The sequence below is a fragment of the Bos javanicus genome, chromosome 14, assembly GCF_032452875.1.
Source record: "Bos javanicus breed banteng chromosome 14, ARS-OSU_banteng_1.0, whole genome shotgun sequence".
Lineage (NCBI taxonomy): Eukaryota > Metazoa > Chordata > Mammalia > Artiodactyla > Bovidae > Bos > Bos javanicus.
The window spans coordinates 17023645-17038404 of NC_083881.1; the positions used below are offsets into that span (position 1 = coordinate 17023645).

The 14760-nt window shown below is 50.8% G+C and overlaps 1 protein-coding gene across 3 annotated transcripts in view; it reads right to left on the reverse strand.

The window, feature by feature from the left end:
- The window catches only part of ZHX2 (zinc fingers and homeoboxes 2), a 180712-nt gene that overhangs the window by 91714 nt on the left and 74238 nt on the right, over window positions 1-14760 (reverse strand). For 2 of the 3 annotated variants that reach the window (XM_061438696.1, XM_061438697.1), the window contains exon 2: window positions 5090-5158. The gene's annotated coding sequence lies outside the window, so the exon portion shown is untranslated. Of the gene's footprint in view, window positions 1-5089; window positions 5159-12384; window positions 13479-14760 lie in introns of those variants that run through there. The other variant, XM_061438698.1, reaches the window with a different exon arrangement.

The following is a 14760-nucleotide window of genomic DNA, read 5'->3' on the forward strand; positions in this document are numbered from 1 at the left end:
CATATGGATTTAACTGGTCTTGATTTTTTTTTTAAAGTATAAATTGAATCTTTCTCTTGAAGAATCTCAGAAACTAGGCTGAAAGAGGAGTTCCAGTTCCAACTTCTTCCCCATTTTGAGCAAGTAAAGCCCATCCGTTAGACGCACTCCCACTCAAATTCAGTGGGTTCCAACTTGCTCTTCTCCCCCTTGGCTGTCCGGACTCTCCCTATAGTGGGTGAATTTGGGGGGTGATGCTTGCTGAGCTTAGGGGAGGACACGGTCTAGTCACAATGGCCTTCAGTCCCTTCTAGAGACACTTGTTACCAAGGCATTTCTGTGCATGCCCGTCAGACCCTTGGGGCATCAGCTACTCCCTGCAAGACTGAGAGTAGAGTAACTCAAGTTGAAAGTTTACATGGACCGCTCCTAGGGGAGAATCATCAGCAATGAAAAAAGAGCCTCTGAAAAACTAACAGGAGTCATTTGAGAAGTTATGATACTATTAAGACAATCTGTAACCTCATTTTTCTCGAATGCATGACAAGGAGAAAGCTCTGCTTTCAGGTAATTATGGAGGTAGAGTTTAGGGTGGTGGGGGCAGAGAGAAATAGCATCTTTTGACCATAGTTTGTGAGCAAGGTCTTCGGTTGGGTCTCTTCCACATTTTATCTCAATTACCCTCCTGCAGAGCCCTGTGAGGTATATTAATTCCCCATTTTACAGATCAGGAAACTCAGAAGAAACGTAGTTCTGAACCGGTTGGTCTCATCTTCTGCATATAATTTTGGAAAAATAGCCTTTTCCCAGCTAGTGCAGTGACACCTCTCTAATTCAGATCCCCTGGCAATTTGAAACAGAAGCAAAACTGCCCATGGAGTGATTTTCTACTTCAAAAGAGCCCTGCTTCATTGAGTTTCATTGGTATTGATCTAAAGCTCACAGAGTAAGTGCCCTAGAAGTGTTACAGGTCAGGTGTGCTTGGCCATATGGTCAGACCTGCAAGCACAGACCACCACCACCCTGGCCTCTGCACCTGTCAGCTGGGCTGAGCTGACTCTGCAACTGAAAGATAATAAAGCTCACCTGCAGGCAATAGGCACCCTCAGATGACGACTTTTTCAATCACTTGGGTTGTCCCTAAAGTGGTCCAGATTAATGAGGTTTTGCTGTGCTTTGTCCCCCTGATGTAAAACCACGATGTGCAGAAGCAGGCAGGGGCCTCGGAAATCGTTTTTTCTGAAATGCCAAAAGGTGGCACGTGGGCTATGTCCTCCTTACTGCTCCCCAGCAGACATCACTAATCCATTGCAGCACCCTCTTTCCTGGGTATGCCTCAGAGTCCTTCTCCATGCAGTGCCCTTGGCAGCCATGACCAATTGATCAGAATTGGCAGGAGATGAGATCTACTTGTCACCCCTGACCTAGCCCAGTCACCTCATCTGAAAAGAGGTGGAACAGAAGCTAAGAGAGGCCAATGGCTGATGGCACCAGGAATCGGGACCTCCTCTCTCTGATGGTTTGTGTTTGAAGCTGCCTCCTGCCTCATCCCTGTTCCCTTCCCACTAAAGGTAGAACTGAAGCTGGGCTCACTTGGTGGATGTTAGGGGGTGCACAGGGAGAAGGAGACGGACATGAGTGACAGTTTTTAGGACCTTGCAGGTACAGGGGCTGTGCTTATGCCGTCAACAATTTTGGTTTAAACTACCAAAGCAGAGAGATCACTTTGCTGACAAAGGTCCATATAATCAAAGTCAAAGCTATGGTTGTTTCCAGTAGTCATGTACAGGTATGAGAGTTGGACCATAAAGAAGGTGGAGTGTTGAAGAATTGATGCTTTTGAACTGTGGTGCTGGAGAAGACTCTTGACAGTTCCTTGAACAGCAAGGAGATCAAACCAGTCAATCCTAAAGGAAATCGACCCTGAATATTTACTGAAAGGACTGATGCTGAAGCTCCAATACTTTGTCCACCTGAGACGAAGAGCTGACTCATTGGAAAAGACCCTGAGGCTGGGAAAGACTGAGGGCAAGCAGAGAAGGGGGCCACAAAGGATAAGATGGATGGCATCACTGACTCAGTGGACATGGAACAAACTCCGGGAGATAGTGAAGGACAGGGAAGCCTGGCATGTTGCAGTCCGTGGGGTCACAAAGAGTCAGACACGACTTAGCAACTGAACAACCACCATCTTATTATCCAGCTAGGATCACAGGGTGATGAAGCAGGAGAGAAAAAAGGTAGGTCCCCAGGCAAGCCCATTCCAGAGTTCCATGTCCACCACCAATGTAAGAAAGGTGACCCCAACAAATTTTCAGGCAAGTGCCATTTTTATTTGCAATATGCTACAAATCCTGGGATGGTGGATGATGCCTTCTGCATAGTGAAGCATTGCTTGGACAATCTATCTTCCAGTTGAGGAGATAGCCAAGGCTCCCTGGAGAACGGCTGGGAAATCAACGCTCATTGACAGTGAGGCTCCAGAGGACACTACCCAAGCGCAAGTCTCAAATGATTTCCCATTGGTACCAGCAGACTCTCTCTTGTACCTGAGCTTTTCACTTCTGCAAGGGAAGGTGGGTCACGTTGGTTTCTCATTTACTGGGAAAAGGAGAGGTCCTGAGAAGTCCAACCACTCTCCATGAGGCACCCTAGCAGGTAATAAAGAGCTTAGTGGCCTCTGCCTTTGGACTGGTGCCAGGACCACCGCAGAGAGAGCAGGGAAGATGGAGCTGCCCTTGACCGCCTTCTTGCTGCATTTCTGCTGTGGAGTGAGCCTGGGGGGAGTGATGCTTCTCGCATCCCCTCCCTGCAACTAAGCCAGGGCTTCTGACTCCTGGCCCAGTGCTCTGTCCTCTCGCCTCTGCTGCTATTTCCTGTCCCAACACCGAACCTTAATCGGGATCACATCCTACTTCCAGAACAAGAATAAGAGCTAATACTTATTGGGCATTAACAGTATACTGGCAGGGGACCAAGCAGCTTTCCATGAATCAGTTTATTGACTCCTCCCAGCAGCCCTCTTACATAGTAGGTACTGCATGGTGCCCATTTTGCAGATGGGAAGACTGAGGCACAGACAGATTGGCAACTTCTGTCTATGAGGCCCCATGGCTAGTGGAAGAAACAGGATTTGAACCTGAGCTGTCTGATCTTAACCACAGACACAGCCTCCGGAACTCTCTATCACTTTCCCTATAATCATTCAACAGTCACTTCCTGAGCACATTTCAGGTCCTTTGAATCAAGAACACAGTCTCTGTCCTCAAAGCCCAACTTGTGCCTCAAGACTTGCAAGGAAGCACCAAGTTACAGCTTAAGCTGCTGTTTAGCCCCCTCCCCTTCCTCTCCCACCGCCCCGCTACACAGCACTCAGAACACAGCTAACACACAGCTTCTGCACATGGACTGTCAAACTTGATTCTCATCCAGGCTGTCAGTTTCTTGAAAAAGAACCACATCTCTGGCCTCCCACAGTGCCCTGCCCTCGGTGCACATTTACTGCGGCAGCTGACCCAGGCCCGGGGGAAGAGGACCCGGTGACAAAGGACAAAGGAGGCCCCTGTGCTCCTTACTCAGACCTTCAGACCCTCTTCTTTGCGATGGGTGTCTTTCCTGAGCTATTTCTCCACCTGCGGCGTCTAGGGTGCGATTCTTTTCATGCTCGTCAGGCCAGGTTTTGGTCACTGGACAATGCGATGCTGGAGGACCGCAGTTCCCTTGGGGAAGCCATGCTCACTGTCCTCTCACAGCCTGGGGACTCGGGGAACCCAGCACAGCAATCCCACCATGCCTTTCCTTCTGGTCTGTGTGGTCTGGACCCTGGGCAAGTCTCTCGATGGCATGATGCGCTGGCAACTCTTTTCTTTGGTGGTCTTGTGACAGGAGCGAGCTCTCTAGAGCCTCTGATCAGAGTTCCGATCATGCCTGGAGAGTTGCCCACCCTTCACACAGATCAGGTGTTTGGGGCCACACGTGTGACGTGTGGCGAGCTCAGGTACACCTGGCCCATGGACAATAGGTCTGGGGAGAGACCGTCTCATCCAGCAACTTCCAGGCTGTTTTAAAGCAGGACGTGTGTGTGTGCTAAATCACTTCAGTCGTGTCTGACTCTTTTTGACCCCATGGACTGCAGCCCGGCAGGCTCCTCTGTCCCTAGGCTTCTCCAGGCAAGAATAGTGGAGTGGGTTGCTGTGCCCTCCTCCAGGGAATCTTCCCAACCCAGGGATCAAACCGGTGTCTCCTACATCTCCTAAATTGGCTGGCGGGGTCTTTACCCCTAGCGCCACCTGGGAAGCCCTTAAAGCAGGAGTCTGCCCCATAAAACAGACAGTGCTGAGGGAATGCACGTGTGAGCTTACAAAGTCCCGTCGTTCATTCTCCCTAAACCTTCCCCTCATCCTCCTGCCCCTCCAGGATTCTTGATCATCACGGAACAATTTGTAAAACACTGCCCTGTCATAACCCCTCCCCACTTCAACATTTCCCATCCTTGCTTCTCCAACCTGTGCTTGGATTCTGCCAACGACAGGGAACTCACTACTTCTAACAGACGTCGATTTTTACCACTGCTGACCTCATTAGGAATTTCTCCTTAGGCTGAGTCACTAGCTGCCCACCTGCCTCTTGCCAGTGACAGCCGTTCAAAGGAGCAAAGGTGGCTTTCTCGCCTCCGTTTACTCATGTCTCCTCGGGGCTATGGTTTACAAACTGGTGTGAACCGCAGAGTTCCCTCTGTGTTCTAAGAATGCGTCCCTAACCCTGGTTACAATGTTGGTGAGAATGATCCCCAGCCCATGCCCCCCGGAGGGTGAGCCTGAGATGCTGGCATCTGAGCAGAGAGAGGTCAGCACAGCCACCTGCGGGCTCCAGTTTGCGTCTGGCGAGGGGTGGGCAGGGACCCAGCCAATTAAGGGACCCACCGTTGGGTTCTCTGCACCATGCTGTTTCCAGGTGCATCTCGACAAAAACAACTTCAGAGGTGCAAAAGTTCAGCTGCCCCCTGGACGGGCTTCGGACCCCGCTTCCCCTGCCCGCCTCCCTTCCATCCCCCTTCCCTTCCTGAAATCCAGTGGAGGCCCCGACCTTCGCCAAACACACGGTCACTCACCAGTTCCCGTGTTGCTTACATCCTGGGAATCTTTTTACTTCGACTCCAGAGCAGTCAGTGCGTCAAGACCTACAGAGAAGAAATAATCAATATTAAAAGCAGGGTAAGGTGAAGGGGGGTATCAACTCCCATTTCTAGAAGGTCTGAGGCCCTGGGATCCTGGGATGGAGATGGGGAGGAGAAAGGAAATGGTCAAGGCCTAGCCACTCGTTAAACTGACCTCAAGAATCTTGGGGCTTTGTGGTGATGCTGAGAAAAACAAACAAAAAAAAAGACCCTCACACTCTTGGGTGAGTCAGCAGCTTTCTGAGAAGCAGGCCTTTTAGGAGAGTGAAACTAAAAGCAAGATGTGCTGGGTGGGGCTGGGGACGCGTCTCCTGAACCCCCACTCCGAGTTGCCTTCAGTCCCTGGTGTCGGTTCCTTGGCAGCAACAGAGGTTCACAGTTGGTGAGGGTGGAGAAGGAAAGCTTTGCCTACAGGCCTCAAGTCCAAAAGATACGGCAGTCCTGGAAACAAAAGCCCTCCATGTGGATTTCCGCCCAGGGAGACTCCTGCTGGGCAGAGCCCTGTGTGCTTTGAAAATTCCTCAGGAGAGCGAAGAAGCGTTCATTCCCAGCGTGGCAAGTCGAGGCCTGAGCTCTAGAGGTTTCTGCAGCCGGCCGAGGCCCACCTGCAGCGCACACGTGCGCGTGGCGAGCCTGCCTATGAGCCGCGGCTGGGACCACGCTTCTCCTCACTCCCCACGCCCTGCCCGCCTTTACAGCCAAGCTTGTTTTTTCTTGTTGCCCTTGGAATTCTGAGGGGAGCAGAGGTTTCTCTATTCATCTCTCCCTGTTCTCAAAGGGGCACCCCTTGGGGAAAAAAAATCTTTATGGCCATACCACTAAGTGCTATCGCTATGGCAGGTACTTCAAACGTGGATCCATATGTCAGAGGTGAAACTGCATCACCTGGGAGCTTGTTGGACCCTAAGCATCAGAGCCTGCTTTTTAACAAGCTCCTCAGGTGATTCCCAGGCACATTAAAGTCTGCAAAGCATGCATTTCTAATCCCCTTCATCAGGGAAGGAAGGAAGGAAGTCAGGAAGTCGTAGCCCATTCCCCAGGGGAAGAGACAGGTTCAAGTAACCACAACTTGGCTATCAGGATTTTAATGATGCTGAGTGGTAAAGCTCATCCAAACCTGAGTTCACGTGATTCCGGAATCAAGTGTTCCTTTCCTCTGTGCTATTCGGGGAAGCAAAATGAGAGGGTGATGGGACAGGGAGGCCTGGCTTGGTGGGAGGGGCCGGGGCAGAGCAGTGGGCCAGGGATCGGCAGATGACTTCAGGCCTGGAGAAGGAGGCTGACGGGTGAACGCTCAGTGAGGGAGGCATTGGGTGGGGAGGGAGGCCGGGGTCCCCTCCTCCTCACTGTCGTCAGAGGCCAGCAACATTTCCCAAAGGTCATCCCAACTTCTGCATTGAATCCCAGTGATTAATTTACTCTGATCCCAGTGTAGCTGGATTTGCCCTCTGCCCTTAGAACCGAGCATCCGGCAGGAGAAGGCACCCCAGGAGGCAAGCTGACCTGAGTAGCCCGGCAGGAAGGACAATACTCTGTAAAGCCCCTTACAGTTTAGAAAGAACTTTCCATCCACTAGGAGCTCATCTGCTCTTTCAAAGGACTCGGGGATGTCACTGGTGCTATTCTGCAGTTGAGGAAACTGAGGCACAGAGAGGTTAAGTGATTTTCCTGAGGTCACACAGCTTTTGGGCAGGATGGGGTTGAGGTCCTCAGAATCCAAGTCCAGAGGTGCGAGCTCAGCTGCTTCTGATGGGGAAAGGGATCACATCATGGGTTTATGGTACCCTAGGGCTTCCCTGATAGCTCAGTTGGTAAAGAATTCGCCTGCAATGCAGGAGACCTCGGTTCAATTCCTGGGTTGGGAAGATCTTCTGGAGAAAAGATAGGCTACCCACTCCACTATTCTTGGGCTTCCCTTGTGGCTCAGCTGGTAAAGAATCCACCTGCAGTGCGGGAGACCTGGGTTCGATCCCTGAGTTGGGAAGATCCCCTAGAGAAGGAAAAGGCTACCCACTGCAATATTCTGGCCTGGAGAATTCCATGGACTATATAGTCCATGGGGTCGCAAAGAGTCAGACACGACAGAATGACTTTCACTTTCATTAGTGCCTAGGGGGCTTCCCTGGTGGCTCAGATAAAGAATTTGGCTGCAATGTAGGAGACCCGGGTTTGATCCCTGGGTTGGGGAGATTCCCTGGAGATGGGAATGGCAACCACTCCAGTATTCTTGCCTGGAGAATTCTGTGGACAGAGGAGCCTGGCGGGCTACAGTCCATGGGGTCACAAAGAGTCGGACGTGACTAACACTTTCACTCGGGTTAGTGTGCCCCAACTCCATCTTGCCTTACTCTCTGCTCACAGAATGGGTTTACTGAACAGACTTGTGGACCAAGAAGAAAACAGTCCACAACCCTCAGAGGGTGTGTGACTGGTAGGTTCCTTGATGTAAACTGGCCAGCAGGCATCCTTCCGTTATGTAACATTTGTTCTGCTGAACGTGCTTCCACAAGGAGGTTCAGTGCACACAAGGCATACAGGCGAATGACGTCAACAAAACCTGGACGTCGCGCTGGTTCATAGGCAAATGTTCCTGGCACGTTAATACTTTGCACCACCAAGTGAGGGTGGCTGGATGCAAGGCACACACCGCTGAGCAGAGCAAGCCACAGGGGTCCGCCCTCCCAGCTCCTCCTTGGGGCTCCGGTGGCCACATGCTCTGTCTGAGGTGCTCGTGTGGCTCGGTTTGCCCTGGTCTTTGTGCAAAGGCTGGGGGCTCAAGAGACCACCCATCCTTGCCACACTCCAGCAGGGCCTGAAAGTGCTCTGCCCCAGGAACTTGGGATGAAGACATCTGCCCACTTCTGCCTCTATACCTAAGCAGCCTCAACCCTTCGCTAGCCCCTTCCATCAAGTCCCCCACCCCGGCCCTGTCTTTTAAAACAATATTGATTGGCCTATAGTCACTCAGGCCCTATAGTTATTGTATTTATTCTAATTCAGAACTTACGCCCTTTGAACTCAACTGGTATCGTCACTTGGATTGTGCTTCATTACAGAGTCATATGAATTGTGAATACTCTGCTTCAGCCCAGTTATCCCCCAAATGCTGTGATTTTTGAATTTATCAGAATGCAGGGTTTTATAGGCACACATATAACATTTTAGACCAGAAATGCCTGCATAACAGAAGTTATATTTTAGGTGCTAATATCTGTGTATAACAAACATGTAGTATGTATTTTGTAGTTCAGTTGCTCAGTTGTGAATGACTCTTTGCGACCCCTTGAACTGCAATAGTTTTTAAATATTACCATGTTAAGACCCTGATACTAGGAAAGACTGAAGGCAAAAGGAAAAGGGGGCAGCAGAGAATGAGATAGAGAAGGCAATGGCACCCCACTCTAGTACTCTTGCTGGCAAATCCCATGGACGGAGGAGCCTGGTAGGCTGCAGTCCATGGGGTCACTAGGAGTCGGACACGACTGAGCGACTTCACTTTCACTTTTCACTTTCATGCATTGGAGAAGGAAATGGCAACCCACTCCAGTGTTCTTGCCTGGAGAATCCCAGAGATGGCGGAGCCTGGTGGGCTGCTGTCTATGGGGTTGCACAGAGTCGGACATGACTGAAACGACTTAGCAGCAGCAGCAGCAGCAGCAGAGGATGAAATGGTTAGACGGCATCACCAGCTCAATGGACATGAGTCTGAGCAAATTCCGGGAGATAGTGGAGGACAGGGTAGCCTGGCGCATTGCACTCCATGGGGTCACAAAGAGTTGGACACGACTTAGCGACTGAACAACAACAACAAACCATTATTAAACATTGAATATATTAAATATCTGATGAGCAATCATTTATTGAGGTATCCACACACTGAGTAATCACATATCCTGATTCTATGCTAGGTAGTAGACAGACATAAATAAGATCCAATCCTTACCCTCAGGAAAGCCACAGTATAAAAAAGGAGAAAGATATATAATAGACTGAAGGTGAGGAAGACCAATGTATATAGAGGTGGTATAGGTGGGAGCAGCTAACGGATGCCCTCATTGGTCTCAGGATAAAGACCACACTTCTCACCCCAGGGCCTCTGACCCTGCGAGGTCTGGCCAATGCTCATCACTCTGCCTTCCCCTTGCCCCACTGTGTTATGGGCTCCCGATGCCCAAGCTTTTTGAACCCACTGGATTCCATGCAGCCATGTGGCTACCTTATCTTACACCCTGTCTAGTCAATGCTCTGTCCTCCCACTTCCCCAAATTAACTCTGAATTACCCTGCAGGACCGAGGAAGGTAATGCATACAAAGCATTCAGAATCATGTAAGTGCTAGATATAGTATGCAAGTACACAGAACAGTCTGTTAGCTACTATTATTATTGGTGATACTTATTATTATCCCCAACTGACTAGGTGCTTCTTCCTGGGCACAGAGGTGTGGAGTGGGGCTTGGCTGGAGCTGCAAACAGCGAATTCTTCTTGGAGCTGGGGAGTCTCAATGAATCAGTTCCATTTTCCCATTTAGCCTTTTCTTTTTTTTTCCCACTTTTTTTGGACATGCATGTAGGATCTTAGTACCCTGGCCAGGGATCAAACCCATGCCCCCCTGCAGTGGAGGCACAGGACCATGAATGAAGTCCCTCCCCTTGAACTCAGCACTGGGGCATCACCCACTAGACACCTGATCCTTCCTAACCAGTGTGGGGGTGAGGGCACTGGTCTCGGAAATGAAACATCTGAGTCTGGTCTTGGTTCTCTCACACACTTGTGTTGTGATCTGATGCCGAGTCCTGCCCTCCCTGGGACCTTACTTTCCTCACCAGCCAAGTAGAGCTCTGAACAGAACCTGCCTCCTTGCTGCACGGGGGATTCAGTGCCGTGGTGCCCACAGCAGTTCCTGAACGTGGAAATGACGCTCGTGTTGTGAGCAGCAGCATAAATGAAGGAAAAGGCTTTTCACTGTCCTTCAAGCTCTCCCTGTGTACACATTTCCAGTCTTTCTGGCTCAGCACACCTCTCCCCAGGAAATGATCACAAGGCACAAAATCCCAATGAGGAAAAATCTGCCCATAGGATTTTCCCTACAGGTCCCTCCTATCCCCTCCTGGCCTAGTTTAAACCCACTGGATGGCTGGACAACTGCAGGGGAAAAAGAGGAACAGTGCTTTAACCATTCAGAGAAGAAGAAAAACACCCAGGGTTACTCCCTCTCTCGCAGTTTATTCCAGTCCACTTTTTCACTCGGCAAACATTTAGCAGATGAGTAAGAAATTCCGGGTCTAGTAAACAGGTCATGATGTCCTGGGGTGATGGCCTCATATTGAGGAGAGGATGAAGAACCCATGGAGGACAGTACTGGGGATCAGCAGGTTTGGGTTGGGGCTACTGTGCTCACACGAGACAGGAAGGTCAAGTTCAAAGAAGGTGGCAAGTTACAGGCCACTTCTGTGCAGCCATGATTCTGTAGGCCGGCAGTGTGGTCTTAAGTTGCCTGTCTTTGCACCAGGAAATGTTCCACTTTAGAAACCAACAACACCTTTAATTCATAAGAGAGATCAGTGAAGGACGAGCACAAAAGTCACCACTTCCTGAGTGCTTGCTCTGAGCGGCGCACTGAGTGGGTCTTCCATGGCTTCTCTGTCTTCATCACAGCAACTCTGAGGAGCAAGTACTCAATACCCACTTTGCAGACAACAAGTCTGAATCTTAGGGTGATCACACGTATCACCCTGAGAGAAAACATCCAGTGACAGGCTTGAACTCAGGCCTGATTGAATGGTCTTTCTATTCCCCACCACTCCCTAGGTTGCCCCTTAGACTTTGACTCCATGGCTGGAGCTGCTGGCAAACTGGGCCATCTCTTCCACCAAAACCAACCTACTCTTCCACGAAGACCTGATGGCCCCACTCGAGACTATAGAGGAGGCTGAGTTCACAACCTCCCCGGGGTGTGCAGGTGCAACTTGAAGCATCGAACATTGACAAGAACACTGAATGCTACTCTAGAATTGGTCTGTGTTTGTTCCCAAATATTTCTCCTGAAAATTGTCAAATACAATCAACACTCCAAGAAGATGTGCCCAGCACTGGGCAGGGCAGTGTTTAATTTGCTCACTGCTGTCTCTTCAGAGAAGAAACAGGCGATGGCACCCCACTCCAGTACTCTTGCCTGGAAAATCCCATGGACAGAGGAGCCTGGTGGGCTGCAGTCCATGGGGTCGCGAAGAGTCGGACACGACTGAGCAACTTGACTTTCACTTTTCACTTTCATGCATTGGAGAAGGAAATGGCAACCCACTCCAGTGTTCTTGCCTGGAGAATCTCAGGGACGGGGGCGCCTGGTGGGCTGCCGTCTATGGGGTCACACAGAGTTGGACATGACTGAAGCGACTTAGCAGCTGTCTCTCCATTCCTTCAGCAATCTTTTTTAAAATATTTACTTGGCTGCACCAGGTCTTAGTTGCAGCACCTGAGATCTATCTTTGTGGTACGTGGGCTCCAGAGAGCATGGGCTTAGTTGCCTCCTGACCTGTGGGGTCTCAGTTCCCTGACCAGGGATCGAACCCAAGTCCCCTGCACTGTGAGGCAGATTCTTAACCACTGGACCAACAGCTCTCTATGGGGCACTGGCTTCAGGCCAGCACTGGGGAGATAAAGTGAGCCCTACCCTTGCAGGACTTCCCAGGTGGTGCTAGTGGTAAAGAATCTGCCTGGCAATGCAGGAGACTTAAGAGTCCTGGGTTTGATCCCTGGGTCGGGAAGATCCCCTGGAGAAGAAAATGGCAACTCACTCCAGTATTCTTGCTTGGAGAATCCCATGGACCAAGGAGCCTGGTGGGCTATAGTCCGTGGTGTCGCAGAGTCGGATATGACTGAAGCGACTTCGCACGCATGCATGCACCCTTGCAGCTGGGCTGGAGAAGAGACTCCAAAGACGTGACGGGGAAGCACATGCAGTGGTGGCAAGATCACCAGGGAGGCAGATGGAGGGCCTGGGGGAGGGCAGCTGGATCTGAAAGGCAAGCGGCAGCAAACCTGGCCAAGAGAGGAAGGAAGAATCCAGAAAGCTAGAGGGAATGTGTGCAGGGCCGAGGCAGGAGGAGGTGCACTGGACAGCCAGCAATGGAAGCCGGCCAGAGTGGCTAAGGCCGAGCAGGCCAGAGAAAGAACAGGAGCCAGCTCCTCCAGGGACTCGCTGGCCTTTAAGAAGCTGGATCTTTATACCTGTCAGTGATGGGAAGTCACCAGAAGAGCTGGATTCCCAGGGTCTGCAGTTCTCAGCACACAGTGGCCAGCAACAGTCCTTGCTGAAAGGGTGGTGGAATCCTGTTAGCCCCCTGGCCCCCTCAGGTCCTCTGGCAATATGAGAAGCACCGCCTAGGACTCTGCCATCTTTACAAAGAGCTACCACAGGGCAATCTGATTTGTGTAGGGAAAAATTCTCCCCGGGCACCTGGCCTGAGCCTCCTTCTGTCAGGCCTCGTCGAACCATGGCTCCGGCGTGGCTGTCGGCAGATGTGTGCGGATGAATACATCTTTGATTACAGCTCATGTTTCCGAGCGAAAGACACGGCTCCCTGGAGACTGGGAGTCTATGAAAATGAGCCCGTGCAAAAGAGATGTAAGTGAGCTGGAAACACAAGCCCTCTGGGCGGGCGCTGGTTTCTTTCTTTAAAGTAAATAACAGCAGACAGGACCAGCCTGGACGAAAAGCAGGTTCTTCGCCATCCCTAATATGTGTGCGTGCGTGCAGGTTCTTTGTCATCCCTAACGTGTGTGTGTGTACAGGCTCTTCGTCATCCCTCATGTGTGTGCATGCTCAGTCGTGTCAACTGTGTGTGTGTGTGTGCAGAGAGGACCAGCCTGGACGAGAAGCAGGTTCTTCATCATCCCTAATGTGTGTGTGTGTGCACGCACAGGTTCTTTGTCATCCCTAACGTGTGGTGTGTGTGTGCAGGTTCTTTGTCATCCCTAATGTGTGTGTGTGCGTGCTCAGCCGTGTCAACTGTGTGTGTGTGTGTGTGTGTGTGCAGGTTCTTCGTCATCTGTAATGTGTGTGTGCATGCTCAGTCATGTCAACTGTGTGTGTGCACACACGCTCAGTCGTGTCAACTGTGTGTGTGTGTGTGTGTGTGTGTGTGTGCAGAGAGGACCAGCCTGGACGAAAAGCAGGTTCTTCGTCATCCCCAGTGTGTATATGTGTGCGTGCTCAGTCATGTCAAGTGTGTGTGTGCAGGTTCTTCATCATCCCTAATGTGTGTGTGTGCATGCTCAGTCATGTCAACTGTGTGTGTGCGCACACGCTCAGTCATGTCAACTGTGTGTGTGTGTGTGCAGAGAGGACCAGCCTGGACGAGAAGCAGGTTCTTCATCATCCCTAATGTGTGTGTGTGTGCGCGCACAGGTTCTTTGTCATCCCTAACGTGTGGTGTGTGTGTGCAGGTTCTTTGTCATCCCTAATGTGTGTGTGTGCGTGCTCAGCCGTGTCAACTGTGTGTGTGTGTGTGTGCAGGTTCTTCGTCATCTGTAATGTGTGTGTGCATGCTCAGTCATGTCAACTGTGTGTGTGCGCACACGCTCAGTCGTGTCAACTCTGTGTGTGTGTGTGTGTGTGTGTGTGTGCAGAGAGGACCAGCCTGGATGAAAAGCAGGTTCTTCGTCATCCCCAATGTGTATATGTGTGCGTGCTCAGTCATGTCAAGTGTGTGTGTGCAGGTTCTTCATCATCCCTAATGTGTGTGTGCACACGCTCAGTCATGTCAACTGTGTGTGTGTGCACGCACATGCTCAGTCGTGTCAACGTGTGTACGTGTGCGTGCTCAGTCATGTCAAGTGTATGTGTGTGTGTGTGCAGGTTCTTCATCATCCCTAATGTGTGTGTGTGCGAGTGCTCAGTCATGTCAACTCTGTGTGTGTGTGTGTGTGTGTGTGTGCAGGTTCTTTATCATCCATAACGTGCACATGCTCAGTCGTGTCAAGTGTGTGTATGCGTGTGTGCATGCGTGCGTGTGTGTGCGCGTGTACTCCGTCATGTCCGGAGGTGGTTAAAGGGACTGATCTGTGAGAAAGTGGTACCTGCTTAGGATATGTGAGTGTTATCACCGAGAATGGGTGTGCCTGCTTCCCTCCTTCCTCGGGGACACTGATTTAACCCAAATTTCTTCACCATAGGGAGACTCACCTTAACCTTAAGTCGCTCACTCAGTTGTGTCTGACTCTTTGCGACCCCGTGGACTGTAGCCCACCAGGCTCCTCTGTTCATGGGATTCTCCAGGCAAGAATACTGGAGTGGGTTGCCATTTCCTTCTCCAGGGGATCTTCCCGACCCAGGGATTGAACCCAGGTCTCCCACATTGCAGGCAGATGCTTTAACCTCTGAGCCACCAGGGAAGCCAGGGAGACTCACAGACCTAGTTTATTTATTTATTTTTCTTTCTGGGGGGCGATTCCTCCTCATACTGCTTTCTGGAAACTGCTTCAAGGCAGCAGCTGGTGCAACTGTAGAAGTCGCTGTGTTTGTTTCCCTTCTCCCAGCTAACATAATCCTGTGTTGTCTCTTCTGTGATATCTCAAAACTGCTGTATCACATATTTTGTGTGG